The sequence below is a fragment of the Balaenoptera physalus genome (assembly GCF_965194825.1).
Source record: "Balaenoptera physalus genome assembly, chromosome: 4".
In the NCBI taxonomy this organism is placed as follows: domain Eukaryota; kingdom Metazoa; phylum Chordata; class Mammalia; order Artiodactyla; family Balaenopteridae; genus Balaenoptera; species Balaenoptera physalus.
In genome coordinates this window covers 137,385,866-137,401,919 of record NC_138891.1, presented here as the reverse complement: position 1 = coordinate 137,401,919, position 16,054 = coordinate 137,385,866, and the positions used below count along the sequence as shown (strand labels likewise).

Below are 16,054 nucleotides of genomic sequence, written 5' to 3'. Positions count from 1 at the left end.
TAATTGCTTTACAATGGTGTGTTAGTTTCTGCTTTATAACAAAGTGAGTCAGCTATACATATACATATATTCCCATATCTCTTCCCTCTCCCATCTTCCTCCCTCCCACCCTCCCTATCCCACCCCTCTAGGTGGTCACAAAGCACTGAGCTGATCTCCCTGTGCTATGTGGCTGCTTCCCACAAGCTATCGGTTTTACATTTGGTAGTATATATATGTACATGCCACTCTCTCACTTTGTCCCAGCTTACCCTACCCCCTCCCCGTGTCCTCAAGTCCATTCTGTAGTAGGTCTGCGTCTTTATTCCCATCCTGCCCCTAGGTTCTTCATGACCTTTTTTTTTTCTGTTTTTTAGATTCCATATATATGTGTTAGCATACGGTGTTTGTTTTTCTCTTTCTAACTTACTTCACTCTGTATGACAGACTCTAGGTCCATCCACCTCACTACAAATAACTCAATTTTGTTTCTTTTTATGGCTGAGTAACATTCCATTGTATATATGTGCCACATCTTCTTTATCCATTCATCTGTTGATGGACACTTAGGTTGCTTCCATGTCCTGGCTATTGTAAATAGTGCTGCAGTGAACATTGTGGTACATGTCTCTTTTTGAATTATGGTTTTCTCAGGGTATATGCCCAATAGTGGGATTGCTGGGTCATATGGTAGTTCTATCTATTTTTAGTTTTTTAAGGAACATCCATACTGTTCTCCACAGTGGCTGTATCAATTTACATTCCCACCAGCAGTGCAGAAGAGTTCACTTTTCATCACACCCTTTCCAGACTTTTTCTTAATGGCCATTCTGACTGGTGTGAGGTGATATCTCATTGTAGTTTTGATTTGCATTTCTCTAATAATTAATGATGTTGAGCATATTTTCATGTGCCTCTTGGCCATCTGTATGTCTTCTTTGGGGAAATGTCTATTTAGGTCTTCTGCCCATTTTTTAATTGAATTGTTTGTTTTTTTGATATTGAGCTCCACGAGCTGTTTGTATATTTAAGAGATTAATCCTTTGTCTGTTGTTACATTAGCAAATATTTTCTCCCATTCTGAGGGTCGTCTTTTCGTCTTGTTTATGGTCTCCTTTGCTGTGCTAAAGCTTTGAAGTTTAATTAGGTCCGATTTGTTTATTTTTGTTTTTATTTCCATTACTCTAGGAGGTGGGTCAAAAAAGATCTTGCTGTGGTTTATGTCAAAGAGTGTTTTTCCTATGTTTTCCTCAAAGAGTTTTATAGTATCTGGTCTTACATTTAGGTCTCAAACCCATTTTTAATTTATTTTTGTGTATGGTGTGAGGGAGTGTTCTAATTTCATTCTTTTACATGTAGCTGTTCAGTTTTCCCAGCACCACTTACTGAAGAGGCTGTCTTTTCTCCATTGTATATTCTTCCCTCCTTTATCAAAAATAAGGTGACCATATGTATGTGGGTTTATCTCTGGGCTTTCTATCCTGTTCCATTGATCTATATTTCTGTTTTTGTGCCAGTACCATACTGTCTTGATTACTGTGGCTTTGTAGTATACTCTGAAGTCAGGGAGCCTGATTCCTCCAGCTCCATTTTTCTTTCTCAAGATTGCTTTGGCTATTCGGGGTCTTTTGTGTTTCCATACAAATTGTGAAAGTTTTTGTTCTAGTTCTGTGAAAAATGCCATTGGTAGTCTGATAAGGATTGCATTGAATCTGTAGTTTGCTTTGGGTAGTATAGTCATTTTCACAATGTTGATTCTTCCAATCCAAGAACATGGTTTATCTCTCCATCTGTTTGTATCGTCTTTAATTTCTTTCATCAGTGTCTTATAGTTTTCTGCGTGCAGTCTTTTGTCTCCTTAGGTAGGTTTATTCCTAGGTATTTTATTCTTTTTGTTGCAGTGGTAAATGGGAGTGTTTCCTTAATTTCTCTTTCAGATTTTTCATCATCAGTGTATAGGATTGCAAGAGATTTCTGTGCATTAATTGTGTATCCTGCTACTTTACCAAATTCATTGATTAGCTCTAGTAGTTTTCTGGTAGCGTCTTTAGAATTCTCTATGTATAGTATCATGTCACCTGCAAACAGTGACAGCTTTACTTCTTCTTTTCTGATTTGGATTCCTTTTATTTCTTTTTCTTCTCTGATTGCTACGGCTAAAACTTCCAAAGCTGTGTTGAATAATAGTGGTGAGGGTGGGCAACCTTTTCCTTTCCTGGTCTTAGAGGAAATGGTTTCCACCAAATGGTTTTTCACCATTGAGAATGATGTTGGCTGTGGGTCTGTCATATATGGCCCTTATTATGTTGAGGTAAGTTCCCTCTATGCCTACTTTCTGGAGGGTTTTTATCATAAATGGGTGTTGAATTTTGTCAAAAGCTTTTTTTGCATCTGTTGAGATGATCATTTGGTTTTTCTCCTTCAATTTGTTAATATGGGTTACCACATTGATTGATTTGTGTATTTTGAAGAATCCTTGCATTCCTGGGATAAACCTCACTTGATCTTGGTGTATGATTCTTTTAATGTGCTGTTGGATTCTGTTTGCTAGTATTTTGTTGAGGACTTTTGCATCATGTTCATCAGTGATATTGGCCTAAGAAAGTTTTCTTTCTTTGTGACATCTTTGTCTGGTTTTGGTATCAGGGTGATGGTGGCCTCATAGAGTGAGTTTGGGAGTGTTCCTCCCTCTGCTATATTTGGAAGAGTTTGAGGAGGATAGGTGTTAGCTGTTCTCTAAATGTTTGATAGAATTCGCCTGTGAAGCCATCTGGTCCTGGACTTTTGTTTGTTGGAAGATTTTTAATCACAGTCTCAATTTCAGTGCTTGTGATTGGTCAGTTTTTATTTTCTATTTCTTCCTGGTTCAGTCTCAGAAGGTTGTACTTTTCTAAGAATTTGTTCATTTCTTCTGGGTTGTCCATTTTATTGGCATATTGTTGCTTGTAGTAATCTCTCATGATCATTTGTATTTCTGCAGTGTCAGTTGTTACTTCTCCTTTTTCATTTCTAATTCTATTGATTTGAGTCTTCTCCCTTTTTTTCTTGATAAGTCTGGCTAATGGTTTATCAATTTTGTTTATCTTCTCAAAGAATCAGCTTTTAGTGTTATTGATCTTTGCTATTGTTTCCTTCATTTCTTTTTCATTTATTTCTCATCTGATCTTTATGATTTCTTTCCTTCTGCTAACTTTGGGGTTTTTTTGTTCTTCTTTCTCTAACTGCTTTAGGTGTAAGGTTAGGTGTTTATTTGAGATGTTTCTTGTTTCTTGAGGTAGGATTGTATTGCTATAAACTTCCCTCTTAGAATTGCTTTTGCTGCATCCCATAGGTTTTGGGTCATCGTGTTTTCATTGTCTTTTGTTTCTAGGTATTTTTTGATTTCCTCTTTGATTTCTTCAGTGATCTCTTGATTATTTAGTAATGTATTGTTTAGCCTCCATGTGTTTGTATTTTTTACAGATTTTTTTCCTGTAATTGATATCTAGTCTCATAGCATTGTGATCGGAAAAGATACTTGATACGATTTCAATTTTCTTAAGTTTACCAAGGGTTGATTTGTGACCCAAGATATGATCTATCCTGGAGAATGTTCCATGAGCACTTGAGAATAAAGTGTATTCTGTTGTTTTTGGATGGAACTTTCTATAAATATCAATTAAGTCCATCTTGTTTAATGTATCATTTAAAGCTTGTGTTTCCTTATTGATTTTCATTTTGGATGATCTGTCCATTGGTGAAAGTGGGGTGTTAAAGTCCCCTACTATGATTGTGTTACTGTCGATTTCCCCTTTTATGGCTCTTACCATTTACTTTATGTATTGAGGTGCTCCTATGTTGGGTGCATAAATATTTACAATTTTTATATCTTCTTCTTGGATTGATCCCTTGATCATTATGTAGTGTCCCTCTTTGTCTCTTGTAAGAGTCTTTATTTTAAAGTCTATTTTGTCTGATATGAGAATTGTTACTCCAGCTTTCTTTTGATTTCCTTTTGCATGGCATATCTTTTTCCATCCCCTCACTTTCCGTCTGTATGTGTCCTTAGGTCTGAAGTGGGTCTCTTGTAGACAGCATATATATGGGTCTTGATTTTGTATCCATTCAGCCAGTCTATGTCTTTTGGTTGGAGCATTTAATCCATTTACATTCAAGGTTATTATCGATTTGTATATTCCTATTACCATTTTCTTAACTGTTTTGGTTTTGTTATTGTAGGGCTCTTCCTTTTCTTGTGTTTCCTGCCTAGAGAAGTTCCTTTAGCATTTATTGTAAAGCTGGTTTGGTGGTGCTGAATTCTCTTAGCTTTTGCTTCTCTGTAAAGGTTTTAATTTCTCCATAGAATCTGAATGAGATCCTTGCTGGGTAGAGTAATCTTGGTTGTAATTCTTTCCCTTTCATCACTTTAAATATGTCCTGCCACTCCCTTCTGGCTTGCAAGGTTTCTGCTGAAAGATCCGCTGTTAACCTTATAGGGATTCCCTTGTATGTTATTTGCTGTTTTTTCCCTTGCTGCTTCTAATATTTTTTCTTTGTATTTAATTTATGATAGTTTGATTAGTATGTGTCTTGGCGTGTTTCTGCTTGAATTTATCCTATATGGGACTCTCTGCGCTTCCTGGATTTTTGACTGTTTCCTTTCCCATATTAGGGAAGTGTTGAACTATAATCTCTTCAAATATTTTCTCAGTCCCTTTCTTTTTCTCTTCTTCTTTTGGGACCCATATAATTCAAATGTTGGTGCATTTAATGTTGTCCCAGAGGTCTGTGAGAGTGTCCTCAATTCTTTATTTTCTTTTTTCTTAATTCTGCTCTGTGGTAGTTATTTCCACTCTTTTATCTTCCAGGTCACTTATCTGTTCTTCTGCCTCAGTTATTCTGGTATTGATTCATTGTAGAGAATTTTTAATTTCATTTTTTGTGTTGTTCATCATTGTTTGTTTGCTCTTTAGTTCTTCTAGGTCCTTGTTAATCGTTTCTTGTATTTTCTCCATCCTCTTTCCAAGATTTTGGATCATCTTTACTATCATTACTCTGAATTCTTTTTCAGGTAGACTGCCTATTTCCTCTTCATTTGTTTAGTCTGGTGGGTTTTTACCTTGCTCCTTCATCTGCTGCGTGTTTCGCTGTCTTCTCATTTTGCTTAACGTACTGTGTTTGGGGTCTCCTTTTTGCAGGCTGCAGGTTCGTAGTTCCTGTTGTTTTTGGTGTCTGCCCTTAGTGGCTAAGTTTGGTTCAGTGGGTTATATAGGCTTCCTGGTGAGGGGGACTGGTGCCTGTGTTCTGGTGGCTGGGGCTGGATCTTGTCCTTCTGGTGGGTAGGGCCACGTATGGTGCTGTGTTTTGGGGTGTCTGTGAGCTTAGTATGCCTCTCTGCTAATGGGTGGGGTTGTGTTCCTGTCTTGCTAGTTGTTTGGCATAGGGTGTTCAGCACTGGAGCTTGCTGGTCATTGAGTGGAGCTGGGTCTTAGCATTGAGATGGAGATCTGTGGGAGATCTTTCGCCGTTTGATATTACATGGAGCTGGTAGGTCTCTGGTGGACTAATATCCTGAACTCGGCTCTCCCACCTCAGAAGCACATGCCTGACACCCAGCCAGAGCACCAACACCCTGTCAGCCACACGGCTCAGAAGAAAAGTGAGAAAAAAGGAAAGAAAGAAAGAAAAAAATAAAATAAAATAAAGTTATTAAAATAAAAAATTCAAAAAATTATTAAAAATTAAAAAATTAAAAAGTAATAAAAAAAGAAAAAAAAAGAAAGAAAGAAAGAAGGGAGCAACAAAACCAAAAAACAAATCCACCAATGATAACAAGCACTAAAAACTATCCAAAAAAAAAAAAAACACCCAAAAAAACAAACAAACAAAAAAAACGGACATACAGAACCCTAGGACAAATGGTAAAAGGAAAGGTACACAGACAAAATCACAGAAAGAAGCATACACATAAACACTCACAAAAGGAGAAAAAGGAAAAAAAAATATATCTATATGTAAAAATAAAGGAGGAAGAGAGCTACCAAATCAATAAACAAATCTACCAATGATAATAAACTCTAAATACTAAACTTAGATAAACCTAAAACCAGAAACAAATTAGATGCAGAAAGCAAACCCCAAGTCTACAGTTGCTCTCAAAGTCCACTGCCTCAATTTTGGGTTGATTCGTTGTCTGTTCAGGTATCCCACAGATGCAGGGTACATCAAGTTGATTGTGTAGATTTAATCCACTGCTCCTGAGGCTGCCTGGAGAGATTTCCCTTTCTCTTCTTTGTTCACACAGCTCCTGGGGTTCAGCTTTGGATGTGGCCCTGCCTCTGTGTGTAGGTTGCCTGAGGGCATCTGTTCCTGCTCAGACAGGACGGGGTTAAAGGAGCAGCTGCTTCGGGGGCTCTGGCTTACTCAGGCCGGGGGGAGGGAGGGGTACGGAATGCGGGGCAAGCCTGTGGCGGCAGAGGCCGAAGTAATGTTGCACCAGCCTGAGGCTCGCCATGTGTTCTCCTGGGAAAGTTGTCCCTGGATCACAGGGCCCTGGCAGTGGTGGGCTGCACAGGCTCCCGGGAGGGTAGATGTGGAGAGTGACCTGTGCTCGCACACAGGCTTCTTGGTGGCAGCAGCAGCAGCCTTAGCATCTCATGCCTGTCTCTGGGGTCCACGCTGATAGCCGCAGCTCACGCCCGTCTCTGGAGCTCGTTTAGGCGGTGCTCTGAATCCCCTCTCCTCGCGCACCCCGAAACAGTGGTCTCTTGCCTCTTAGGCAGGTCCAGACTTTTCCCTGGACTCCCTCCTGGCTAGCTGTGGTGCACTAGCCCCTTCAGGCTGTGTTCACGCCGCCAACCCCAGTCCTCTCCCTGCGATCCGACCACAGCCCGAGCCTCAGCTCCCAGCCCCTGCCCACCCCGGCGGGTGAGCAGACAAGCCTCTCGGGCTGGTGAGTGCTGGTCAGCACCGATCCTCTGTGTGGGAATCTCTCCACTTTGCCCTCTGCACCCCTCTTGCTGTGCTCTCCTCCGTGGTTCTGAAGCTTCCCCCCGCCACCCCCTGCCTCTGCCAGTGAAAGGGCTTCCTAGTGTGTGGAAACTTCTGCTTCACAGCTCCCTCCCAGAGGTGCAGGTCCTGTCTCTATTCTTTTGTCTCTGTTTTTTCTTTTTTCTTTTGCTCTACCCAGGTACGTGGGGAGTTTCTTGCCTTTTGGGAGGTCTGAGGTCTTCTGCCAGCGTTCAGTAGGTGTTCTGTAGGTGTTGTTCCACATGTAGATGCATTTCTGATGTATCTTTGGGGAGGAAGGTGATCTCCACATCTTACTCCTCCACCATCTTGAAGGTCTCCTCTTGTTGGAGTTTTTGTTGTAAGCATCTTTTCCCACTCTGTGGGTTGCCTTTTCATTTTCTTAATAGTAATGAATAGAAATTCCTAATTTTAATATAATTTAATTCATCTTTTTTTCCGTTAAAGGTTAGTTTTTATTTTTTATTTTTTTGTGCTATTTAAGGAATCTTTGCCTACTCCAAGGTCATGAAGACGTTCTCTTATTTTTTTTTCAAAGATTTATTTTTCCCTCTTATATTTAGATTAAAAATCATCTGGAATTGATTTTTGTGTTTTATTGCATTTCTGTGAGATATTTTCATATACTAAAATAATCTTCCTTAAGGCCCTGTTTAAAATTCACCTCTTTGTCTCCATTTTTAGTACTTTTAAGAAATATCAATGTCATATAGAAACTTTTAGCAAATTCAAGAGATCTTTTTAAACTTACAATTGTATTGAAAGCAATGCTTCAAATAATAAACGCTTTATATTTACTCAGGGTAGGCTTACTTTCAACAGAGCCAAATTTAGGGCAGTTATTGAAACTTTTAAGTAACATAAAGCACTTTTTTTATCTGGTGCCAAAAGTATAATGCTCACAATAATTTATATTTAATTTTTAATACAGTTATCTATCATGAGTAATTATGTGGGCTGCCCCCAGTATTCCATTCTCTGTTATGTGGTTTTCCTGAAGACTGTGGTTTCTTTGTATAACTACTGGGAATTATTACCTTGCTGATGAATTTCTCTTCTGAAGAGATATCAACTACGAGTTTCAGTGTCGTATTTTTTCACTTTAACTTACAAAACAGGCACGGTGTCTGGGTGCTCCCTTTATTTCTCGAATGTTTAGAAACAAAGCACTCTTTGTGTTTAAAGAAATATTTTAGCAAGACCGTGCTACTTCATGATAAATACCTTTAAAATTGGCTGAAAGAATTGATTAAAATTACTCTACATGTTTTGCCATGTCATTTCGGAGCAGCCTGCTTTCTTTGGCCAACAATGTGCTTGAATAGTCAAGAAAGCCCCTTGGTATTTGGTGGTCAGACTGGCCATGCCATTTTGCACAGAAGGAATGAAATTTGGCTTAGAAATTAGATTGGCAATTAAGAACTTTTAGAAAGATTGAAAAAAAATTGTACCCCAACTGTAAGGTCTGTTAGTTTTACTCCTTTTTCTCACTACCAAGAAACAGACCTCTCTAGAATGCAAGCCCCATGAGGGCAGGTTTTGTTCACCACTTCATCTCCATCATCCAAAGCAAAGCAGTGCTTGGCACTTGTAGCTGCTCAATTACTGTTTCTGAGTTGTAAGTAAGAATGAATGAATCCTTATGCCTTTAAAGGGTGGGATGCAGGCATGTGTGGATTTAGAAGGCAGCCAAGGCTTCCGTCTTTGCCCTCTCTCATCTCTGAGCTATCCTGAGGGCCTTTTGTAGGGAATGCTCAGGCCACAATGGATGCTTCCTAGCTCAGCCTTTCTGAGCTTGTAGACTGTAAAGGACATGGATTGCTTCCCCCAAACGTCCATCCTCCAGCCCCAAAGATGAGGAGGAGTTGAAGATGAAACCAAAATTGCAAACTTTAGGAAGCACGAAGGTTATGATATTCCTGCTGGTAATAGTTGGTTTAGGAAAGATGAATGTAAGATGAAAGGATGAATACATTTGTAGACACGTTTAGGAGGCTTTGACACTATAAAATTTAACAGGAAGACCTCAATTAATTGCAGCTGGCTAACTATTCAGACCACAAATTACAGACTCGTTCACAAGTTACACACAATTAAGATTTAACCTAAATTTTAAAAAATGAGTATAGGATTTGCTTATGATGGTATAAGGTCTTCGTGAAACAGCCAAAAGGAAATAAGCATTTAATGGAACTGGCTCGAAGGAGAGACATCAAAAATAAATTTGAGGACCATTCACAGTTATTCAGGTGCTGGCTGAAAGCACATGAGTGGATGAGCTGACTGGGGCTCATTTTCCTGTCAGTGGGACCTGGGAGTAGAGGAAGAGAGAAAATGAGATGTATGCCATCTCACCTCTGATCTTCAGAACCTAGATACACCTGCCAATTGTTATTGATTTTAGATTAGCTCAAACCATTGTAGTTCAGTTATTTAATTCGGAGTAGTGGCCTAAAGCATAAAGCACTCTACTATCCTTTCCTTTCAAGTTTTTATCCACTGCTCATATGTGGTGATGCACTTCCTTCATGCTGTTCATGTATTGACAAGTGGTTCTACCTCTTTGTTTGCTGTATTAATCTCTTCTCAAGTTCTTTGAGGTGAACAACCCATTTCCTTTTTAGCTACCCACGGTGCTTGACGTAAAGGAGTCTCTGCTGAGCTTCTTAAACTTGTGTGTATCACTTTAACTATGCCACAAGGTGAAAAGTAGATATGTGGGGCAAGGAAACTTCTAGAAGAGCATCTGATCTTATCTCCACACTGTCTACATTTATTTCAATGAAAATCCATATGGATGTATACTATTTTCTCCATTGTATTTTGTGGTCCCTGACAGGCTGTTTGACTTTGGGAAAATTACAGCTAGTTTGTGATACTATTAAAGCATTGTATAGACTACTTAAGAAAGCTCTAGAGAAATTTGCATCCAAGAAATAGCATAGTTTAGTATTTATCTTTCCCTGGACAGCACAAAAACTAAGGCAACTTTCCTTTGATATTATACAGTAAAAAAAAGACCCAGTTTATATAGTTTATGAACAAGAAAACTTCTCAGTTAGATATGTGACAGTATTTAACTTATAAGGCATGTTACAGGATTATTCTGAAGTTTCATGTTGATAATAATGATACTAGTATTACCAAAGTAGTCATCATAAATAGGCTATTGTGTGTCAGGCACTTTGCTGTTTTATACATATTATTTCATTTAATCTATAGATAACCTTCTGAAATAATTTTAATGCTTTACAGGTGGGGAAAATGAGACTCAGAGAAATTAAGCAGTTTGATGAACCACACTAGGTAAGTGACAGAACCACGTGGTTGAACATGTCTGTCTGACTTCAAAGCCCTTGTGTTCCGTAATTAAGCTGAAACTTTGGGTTCAAGAGACAGCTGACCTTTGGGTGTATAAGAGAAAGCTACTAGTGAGAAGAAGAAAAGTTGTGATGGAAAACTCTAGAATAAAAATCATGGTATCTTTAAAAAGATCTTTGTTAGAGCCTTGAGTATTGGGGAGTGGCAGAAAAACAGTGACTTACCCATGGAAAGAGTCATTTAACATACAGCAAAAAATTTATTAAGCAATTGTCATGTGCCAGGTAATGAGCTAGGTACTCAACAGTGAATAGATCATGGGCTTGCTTTTCTGATCTTATATCCTACAGAGTGAATACTTCTCTGTGCTGTACTCTCTTCTTCCCTAAGAATTCAAAAGAGAAATAGAGAAATTCATTAAAACGCAATGTCAGATGACTTTCCAGGTTTATAACTAACTGGTTTCATGAGAAAAATGGAAAAATTTCATCCAAGACAGGAAATACATAGAGCATGAGCAGATAGCCATCTTTGAAAAAATGTTTCCTTTCTTCTGTTAATATTGGAATATCATACAGTTATTCTCCTAGAATGTTGAAATTGGTATAAAATATTTTTAGATGCCATCCAGTGTAAATGTCATTTTTGCCATCCTGCTTGGCCTGAAAATTGGATATGTTTCTTAGGAATGTTGAGAAAGAGTGAGGAGGAAAAGAAGAGTGAACACAAATTCCAATCAGCCCTTTTCTGATCCAGTCAAGTCTGTTCAATAGTGTTGCGAGTTCCTTGTCATGGGCCGTCGTGGGAAATTAGAGCTGACGGCTGGAAACTGTTCATATAGATTTTTTTATTTTTCCTTTCAAGTAAGCTGTATTAAATCACACCAAAAAGAGCTGACATATTTAAAATCCTGGCTATTATAATACATTAAGCACAGTAAAAATCTGCCTGGTTTTCACAACTTGAGATCACCTGGCATGGATGCTTTGTGGACATATTAGAATTGGCTACATTCCCCAGGCACATGAGGCCGTCCCTATGCTTATCTTGCATTTCGTAGTGGAAAGTCTCCTTGGCTTTCAGTTCCAGCCTTCTCATCACCACGTTGTAGCAGGCATAGCAACAGGGTAATGCAGGGCAGCTCCTTGGTTTCCACTGCTACTGCCCCAGGTTCTGGTGAACACTGAAAAGTGACCAACAAGGAAGTAAAAACTGGCAAGAATAGCTAACCAATGAGAATATCAACCTCAGAACAATGAAATGCAAGGATTCACCTATAAAACAATAGCCTGCAGATCAGTGTTGCTTATATACACACATTTAAAGACCAGGTTGGAATCTTACAGAAGTCTCTGGAGACAGAGTGGATTTGTCCACAGCCCGATGGCTACTTGGAGTTGTCCTTGGATGTCCCCAGCATCCACGTTCAGTGGGATCAATTCCAGTGATGGGGGCCATATGGCGTCACCATCTGAAAATCAGTGTCCGAGGGACTACACTAGTACATTTAAATTTCTCTCCTAGTGTTTTTCATGAAAGGCAGTTTTAAAAATATTAAGTTTATTTTTAAAGACATTTTGTATCTTACTTTTTTTGTCCTTATTTTGCCTGTTTTTCTACGAGTGTTTCCATTTCTTTATCTCTTGTCACAATTTGCATGATGTGCTAACCAAGAAGGAAAAAATGACAAGTAGAAAGAGTAAGCACTTAGCAAATTATCAGATGAATGGATCATTACTCCCTAAGAAGCAGGCCTCCTGTAATTTTCTGACTGCATGTAATTTTCTGATAGAAGCCACTTGACGATTGGGAGCAAATGAAGCAATTGGGAATTTTGAGAATGATGAGTGTTGCCATGTGTTTAAGCCTGTGCTTTGGAATAAAACCACATTATCTTTTCCTTTGCTTTGTGAATCTGAATCTATACTGAAATGTCCTAGGGGATGTAATTCTAACTAGATTATATTCAAGTTCAGTTTTGGAAAAGTTAGGTTACATATGGCCTCCTAAAAACGTGAATGTAACTTCTAGAGTTTCTCACTCTCAGAAATGAGAGCTAAAGGTATTTTTAGCAATGACAGTTGAATGGAGACAGTGATCTATTGGTCTGATGCCTCTTTTTATGACATTACCTCCTGAAATGTTGCATATTTTCATGCTTAGAAATACCCTCTAACTTTGTAACGTACTCTGAGGATTGTATCGTATCCATTCTTTGCTCCGTAAATCACATAATGGCTGTTGTACAAAAGCAGTAAGATCTGACCTGCTGTCTGATCTATGGAATGGGTGTCACGCAGTTCATCTTAGGCTCCTGAAAGGCTGGAGGGGCTGTTCTTCGCAGGTCAGCATTCTGGGCCCGAGGCCACGGCGGTTCTTACTCCGCGGGAAAGATACCCTGAGTGTAGGAATAACACCAAAGCTGCCTGTCCCTTCACGTTTTAGAGTTTCTCCAGCAGCCGGACTACAAACCAAAGTGCGGTTTCCACGTGAAAGCTGAGATGAATATTCACTTGGAAATTCAATTCAGCAAGCACAAGGGTCACAGCATTGCCCAATTTCAGGGGCACTATTCACAGAGAAAGAGTGCCGTGTTTGGACTGATCAAACAGTGCCATCTTTAACCAAAAGCGAGGAAATTGTGCTGCTTAAAATTCATCCGCAAGCCCATGACTTTTTTTTTTTTAATAAATTTATTTATTTTATTTATCTTTGGCTGCATTGGGTCTTCGTTGCTGTGCACGGGCTTTCTCTAGTTGCGGCGAACGGGGGCTACTCTTCGTTGCAGTGCGCGGGCTTCGCATTGTGGCGGCTTCTCTTGTTGCGGAGCACAGGCTCTAGGCGTGCAAGCTTCAGTAGTTGTGACACGCGGGCTCAGTAGTTGTGGCTCACGGGCTTAGTTGCTCCACGGCATGTGGGATCTTCCCGGACCAGGGCTCGAACCGGTGTCCCCTGCATTGGCAGGCGGATTCTTAACCACTGCACCACCAGGGAAGACCAAACCCATGACTTTTAATATAAAGCAGAGAACCTGGATAAGCAGCTTGTGCCTGTAGCCCATTATGCCAGTGATATTGGAAACATTGGCAGAAGATTATTGTCAAGCAAAGTCAATGTCTAAGGCCAAGGCTAGAGAGGTATGAGTGAAACTGAATACAACTATCTTGATTAAAGAAGCTCAGAAAATCAGGAACACCAGGCTCTAAGTGCATGTATTTGGATGGGGGTTGGGGGTTGGAGGATGGAGAATGTTTTGGAGAATTGACAGTTGGTTTTATGGTTTTTCCTTCCCTTCCACCTCCTCTCCAGCTCTTACCCCTCTCTCCTCTTCATCTTTTTCTTAGGTGACAAAAATTGCAAGTTGACCTCATTATCTATTTCCCCTTTACTCAATTCTTATAGAACAATTTTTAGTGGGGCACATGGACTTCTTCCCACCCCAATTCACTTCTCAGTCTCCTTTGTAGTTGGATGAAGCTACATGGGTATGTCCTGGAATATAAACCGGTGTTGTGAGTGCACCTTCTGGCTTGTGCCTTTAAGGGGAGGCACGCTTTTCCTTTCTGTCTCGCCTTATTGGAATGAGGGTGAGGTAATGAACCATCTTAGACCATGTAGATGAGAGAAAGACTCTCAGAATGACAGGGCACCAAGGTAGAAGAATCCTGGGTCCCTGATGCCTTGATGCCTTCACATGAGCCCTGGACTGCCTATACTCAGACCATTATGTGAAACAGAAACAGACTCTTCTTATCTTGGGTCTCCTTGTCACAGCAGCTGACCCTATATCTTAATATATTGCCCTCTCTTCCCAATTGACCTCCCTCACTCCCTCATCCCTCCACTCCCTCATCCTTTTCTTCCACTTTCTGTTGGACTGTCCAAAGTGTAGACCAATGGCTCTCAAACTTTGGTTTGAATAAGTATTTATAGGGTGGACTTTTTAAAGATGAAGCAGACACAGCTTCTAGGGTATCTGGTTTAAGACTCCTTGCATGGAGTGTAAGAATCTGCATTTTAACAAGACCCTCAGGTTATTTAGATGAAGGTGGTCCGTGGGATAACTTGGAGAAGCATTGGTATAGCATCTATGCCAATCGTAAAGTAGATGCTCAAAAAAGTGCTTGAGGGATTGAGTTGCAGTAACTCAGTGAAATCTGCTAACACGTCACACAGATTGAACCTACGTGAAACTTAAGCAACTGCCCCACTAACTCAGCTGTCTCGAAAGTGTCAGATAATATAATGGTTTAAACAATAATAACTACCAGATCAGTTATTTGGCACAATTTAGAAGAAAACAACTGGTTGACCCAAATTTTCAACATCCAATCAGTTTTTTTTTAATATGATACTTGCATAACTTGAGGATGTAGTTTTTGTTGTTGGCAGTTTATTTTTGAGAAGGAAAGTTTGTTTACTAGTCATATGCTTTCTGAGGTTTTCAACTATTCATTATTGAATGTCAACACTTATGAAGCTCAGAGAAAGGTTTTAGTTAATTAAGATAATTCACAAATAGTTGCGTTTTTCTTATGTGATGAGCTTCGTGCTAGACATGAGGGATATAAAGATGAACAGAACAAAGTCCTGCCCTCAAGCTTCCACAGTCAGCTTGGGGGATGTAGACAAATATTCCAACCAATACTAACGAGTGTGGAAGCCCTCCACTAGAGACTGGCACAGGGAGCTAGGGGCCAGAGGATCAGAGATGAGGATCAGAGATGCCTCCCAAAGGAAGGGGAAAGGTCACTGAGCTGAGCAGAAGCTAGACAGGCAGGGAAGGTGGTTGGTTAAAGGGAAGGTAAGGATGCTCAGACCAGAGAAAACAGTCTAGGTCAAGCCACAGGATGAAGTGCCATATGGTCAGAGCTCTGAGTACCTGTTGGGGGCAGTGGGGAAAAGGATGGTAGGGTGAGAGAACCCAGTTCATGAGGAATGTGGGATTTACCCTGAAGTGCTGAGGCACCACTGGAAGATATTAATCAGAAAAACACAGTCACTATCAGCTACAGTCCATCCCTCTGGCAGTGGAGGATGAACTGGAAGGGAATAAAAATAGAGACATGGATACAAGGTAAAACATGATAAGAGTATCAGCTAAGACTATGGCTGTGGAAGAATGAGAGGAGGGTGAGGCCTAGTTGTAGAGATAGATGTCTGTGACTTTGTTGGCTAGGTGGTGAGTTCCTTAGAGACATGGACTATATTTTATTCAACCTGTTTTCCTAACACAGCTCACTGTATCAGGCCCCAAGGGATTTGCACAACAGTTCGTTGATTCAATTTATTTGTTCGTGCATTTATTCATTCATTCATTTTCAAGTCTTTCAATGCCTGCCATGCTGTTCAGCTGTTTTATTATCATTAATTTCTTTGCAAAGTTTTTCCATAAAGTTACCCTTTTATGAATTAAAAAAAAACCTCAATAGAATTTTGAACAATACATCTTTCCTATTCTTACTATTCCTGCCTGCCCTCCTCATTTCACATCATTCTGGGCTTATCCCAAGCCTTGATGTCTTTTTCTAAAATAATTTGCTGATCTTTGCTCATAAACTGTGTGTCTTGGTCTCAACAGAATTATGGCTTTGGAAGTTCCTATTGATAACATTGCCTTTAAATCGATGTTATGTGAAAGAGAAAAATTAGATTTAGTGAAAATACAGTCATTTTTCCAGTTGTAAAAGAAAACCAAAATGATAAAAGAAAACCAAAGAATTGATTTGAAGGTCACAGTGAAAAA

General features: G+C 39.6%; 1 protein-coding gene across 1 annotated transcript in view; it reads left to right on the top strand.

Annotated features, from left to right (window-relative positions):
• SETD4 (SET domain containing 4) overlaps positions 1 to 16,054 on the top strand; it is a 586,654-nt gene that overhangs the window by 262,924 nt on the left and 307,676 nt on the right. The window contains exon 19 of the mRNA XM_082458843.1: positions 10,243 to 10,293. The gene's annotated coding sequence lies outside the window, so the exon portion shown is untranslated. The remainder of the gene's footprint in view (positions 1 to 10,242; positions 10,294 to 16,054) is intronic.